Here is a 4889-nt window from a genome sequence, read left to right on the forward strand (position 1 = left end):
ACCAAAAAGAAAAGAGTAACGGTATGCACAGAAACTTGAGAGCTTGTGAAAGAGCATGTAGGTGTTGCTGTAACACAGTGAGTTAGTGCTGCTGGAGCTGTACTTGGTCTTGAAGTGGGGAAGGAAACAGAAAAGACAGAACCAGAACCTGTGATGGACTGGGAGCTAAAGATCTCAGAAAACAGCAGGTGTCATGAGAGAGACTTAACGATACTGGCTGACAATTTGGAAGGAGAAAACACAAAGCCAATTCTGTTAAAAATAGATTTTAAGTGTTTTGAATTGCCTAGATATGAAATTCACAGAATATTTCAATTAATCTACAATCTGTGTGATGCAAATGAAAATTCTTTCTTGCCCACTGTCATTTACTTACATCTATATTCTTCATGCAGGTTTGCCTAACTCAGCCCATCTTACCTCATAGGCTTGGCAAAACACACAAGTGAGAAGACTACCTTGGTAGCTGGCAGCATAGGAATGATTTGAATCTTGGATCTCCTCTGATCTCAGGCCTGTTCTTCCCTCAGAGTTAAATCTGTTTTTTATTAGACAATGTTTTTCTCTGCTTCTTGCAACGGAGCTAACTTGATGATAAATGCTAGGACAAAGAATAGGCTACTCAAAACAGACAAGATTTATTTGCCTACAGGAATCCCACTGAGACAAAAAGGTTTATGGTCAAATCCATTTTGCTTTACTTGTATTTCCTTGTAGTTTGTAGCTGGTTTTGTATGTGTATTTATATATGTCATTTGTACAGCTCTTGTGACTCTATGGGCAATTCACATGGAATTTATTCTAACAAGAGTAGACACTGAGTTTGAACTCGTATTACATATTTTCCATAATCTTAGGAAAAATATTGTATGCATATTATCCAGTGGTCATTATGTCCACAAATTTGAACTTTGTCTCCATAAGGATAATAGGTTCATCTTAAGATACATAAAGGAAAAATTTGCATTTGGTATGTGAGGAAACAGCCTCAAGTTGAGCCAGGGGAGGCTTATAGTGGACATTAGGAAGAATTTTTTTCATGGAAAGAGTGGTTAGGCATTGAAACAAGGAAGTGGTAGAGTTGTGGTACCTAGAGATATTTAACACATCCAGATCATTTTCTACCACACAGTATTCCAATCACTCTGCCTCAAGCCTGTAGTGTTGCACAGCTTGTTGTAACCAACATGCAGGACCCAGCACTTGGTCTTTTTGAACCTCACACAATTGGGCTTAGCCCATTAATCCAGCCTATCCAGATCCCTCTGTAGGACCTTCCTACCCTTAAACAGATTAATACTCCCCCCCAACTTGGTGTCACCTGCAAAATTACTGAAGGTGTATTCAATCCCCTCATCTAGATCATCAGTAAAGATATTACACTGGATAGCCCCAGTACCAACCCCTGGGGAACAACACTCATGACATGCCACCAGCTGGGTTTAACTCCATTCACCAACATTCTCCAAGCCCAGACACCCAGTCAGCTTTTCATCCAGCTAAGAATACACCTGTATAAGTCATCAGCTGCCAGCTTCTCCAGGTGAGTCACATGGTCATAGAAGGAGATCAGGTTGGTCAAGAAGAATCTGCCTTTCATGAACCCATGCTGGCTGGGCCAGATCCCCTGGTTGTCCCACACATGCTGTGTGATTGCACTCAAGATGATCTGCTCCATAACTTTCCCCAAAACCAAGGTCAGGCTGACAGGTCTGTAGTTTCCCAGATCCCCCTTCCTACTCTTCTTGTAGATGAACATCACATTGACAAGACTCCAGTTATCTGGGGCCTTCCCACTTGGCCAAGAGTGCTGATAAATGATGCAAAGTGGCTTGGTGAGCACTTCTGCCAGCTTCCTCTGTACCCTCAAATGGTCCCCATCTGGCCCCATAGACTTGTGATAGTCTAGATGGAGCAGCCCATTGCTGACGGTTTCCTCCTGAACAACAGAGGCTGAGTACCCTAAGGATAACTGATCTGACTATTAAAAAACAAGCAATGAAAGCACTGAGTATCTCAGCCTTTTCCTCATCCCTGGTGGTAATGTTTCTCACTGCATCCAATAAAGGATGGAGATTCTCCTTGGCCCTCCTTTTATTAGTAATGTATTTGTAAAAAGATTTGTTATCTTTTACAGTGGTGGACAGATTAAATTCTAGCTGGGCTTTCACCTTTCTTATTTTCTCTCTGCATATCCTCAAAACATCCTTGTACTCTTCTCAAGTTGCCTGCCCCTTAATGATTCTATGAAAGTAGGTGTTTTTTTTACTAGTGGATAAAGTATTTGTCATCTATTTCAAAAATTCTGCATTCATGTCCTGCTGAGGTCATGTCTTCATTAAATTTTTTTTATCTATATTTCTTTCTCACCATGTCAAAGGGTTGTCAGCATTTCCATTTATAATTTATTAAACATTTTCAGTCTTTCTCTGCTGTTTGTTTGCTTTTTTACATCAAATCAAACAAATTGTGTCAACATGAGAAAAGAGTATTAACCATGAGAACAGATGAAAGTACTTTCTTAGTGATTGGATGCCTATATATTAAACACAACATTCCCTGCACACTAATTTATACAACACATGCAAAAACAAAGAAAGACATCACAGGTCAAGTAAAGTCAGAAGGGAAAGAATGCAGAGAGAAGAAGAGGGAAAGAAAATAAAGAAAAGGGAAGAGAAGAGGCACATGGATTGATAACCAGCTGTTTGCCTAAGTTTCCTGCTATGAAATGTAACTATTTAACTGATTTAAGGCAAATAAGCTTAAGAAAACTGTTACTGAGTTTAAGGGTAGCCCTGAGTTTCTAAAATTAGTGATGAGGTAGGAATATCCCTGAGCACTCACAATCCCATTAGAAACACTCATTTCTGTCTTTATTTTCTTAGCCTAAGAAGATGCTTTCATTTACCCAGTCCTCAGTTAGTGCTTGGTGCAACAATAGCATTGATTTAGCAATTTACCTTTCTTAACATTAATACTCTATATTTCAATGTCATTGGCTAAACCAAAAGCAAAGAATTTCTGCAAGATCTATGCAAATGCTACGCACACTGTTTTCAATGAATTCTCATCATTTGGAAATAAGTCTTTATGGGTTTTAGAACTACCACATCATGGAATCATAGAATCATAGAATGGCTTGGGTTGGAAGGGACCTCAAGGATCATCATGCTCCAATCCTCCTGCCACAGGCAGGGCTGCCAACCTCCATATCTAATACTAGACCAGGCTGCCCAGGGCCCCATCCAACCTGGCCTTGAACACCTCCAGGGACAGGGCATCCACAACCTCTCTGGGCAGCCTGTTCCAGCACCTCACCACTCTCATAGTAAAGAACTTCCTCCTGATATCCAACCTAAATCTTCCCTCCTTCAACTTAAAACCATTTCTCCTTGTCCTGCCATTATCTATTCTTGTAAAGAGTTGACTCCCCTCCTGTTTGTAGGCTCCCTTTAGGTACTGCAAGGCTGCAATGAGGTCACCCCACAGCCTTCTCTTCTCCAGGCTGAACAAGCCCAGCTCCCTCAGCCTGTCTTCGTAGGGGAGGTGCTCCAGCCCTCTGATCACCTTTGTGGCCCTCTTCTGGACCCTCGCTAACAACTCCCTGTCTTTCTTGTACTGGGGGCCCCAGACCTGGACGCAGTACTCCAGTACATCCTCTGCATAAAACTTTTTGTTCGTTTCTTGCATATTATACAACATATAGAACACAACAGTTGTTTCCTTTCCCCGTGTTGTCCTTACTAGCACAGTCAGCAGTATATTGAAGAACAACAAATATTGCTCCTCTTTAATGAGAATGATTCTGAAATATAATCATCTATTATATCCCTTAATGTGGGGTTAGTACAGAACAATTTAATCTGATTCTTAAAGTGAACACTGAATCCTCTTCTTTCAAGGGTTGGAAAAAATATCACAAGTAATCCTATCCTCTTTCAGTGTTAAGCTGCAACACTACAAACATTCCTTCAAGGACTACTACAACTTCATGAGTTGTCTGCTTCTTGCCAAGATTGAACAAATCTAACCTGATTTATTTGTCTAATTAGAGTAATAAGAGGTTTGGTTTTTTTCAGCCTACAAGCCAAGGGCTCAAGAACCTTTGTGTCACAATAGATCAAGTACATTGAGTAGTAATTTGTGCCATTTGCAGGTACCTTCCAAACTTCTGTAATGAGGGTTCTTCTTAATTTTTCCAACTCTGGTAGTAAATTCTGGTTTTGCTTACCAAACTGTCTTTGAATGGGCCAAATGGTTAATTCTAGCAAATGGGTTGATTTTTTGTATTACCATTTACTCATCATTAGTATTTTTACCAGTATCCTTCTTCAAATCAATAACTTTTTTTCTTATTAAAAATTAACAAGCTGAAAAAAAGAGGAGAGTCACAAAATCTTTGCCTATCTGCAAAGTAAGGCTAAATCTTTTGAATCCATGGAGACATCCACAAATAATTTGAAGACTGCAATATCTTTGTGTCCTGTGTTTGTGAAGAGAGTGAATTAGAGGTTTTTCTTTGGAGGGGGTGTGGGACACAAAATAAAGGTTAAAAGATGCAGTCAGACTGAGATCTAATTTAGGCATCATGGCAGGCCAAAACTCTTAAGTGGTCTTATTTGAAGATATGGACAGTATAGCTACTGTAACTTGGCTCTACTTTAATCCAAATGATCCTAAACTCAAGTACACTGGATGAAAAACTCTTGAAATAATTCACTCTGTTGCACATATTTACCACTGAGATATCCCCATGGCCTCCTACCTTTAGAAAGGTTGTTCACTGGACCAACTTTTGTATTTAATAGCCTGCATACCAGTACTTTTAGACCACAAGGAAAGCACTCCCGTTTCTTAAAAACATAACTTCCAGTGCAGATTTTCCC

The sequence above is a fragment of the Numida meleagris genome, chromosome 2 (genome assembly GCF_002078875.1).
Source record: "Numida meleagris isolate 19003 breed g44 Domestic line chromosome 2, NumMel1.0, whole genome shotgun sequence".
Classification (NCBI taxonomy): Eukaryota; Metazoa; Chordata; class Aves; order Galliformes; family Numididae; genus Numida; species Numida meleagris.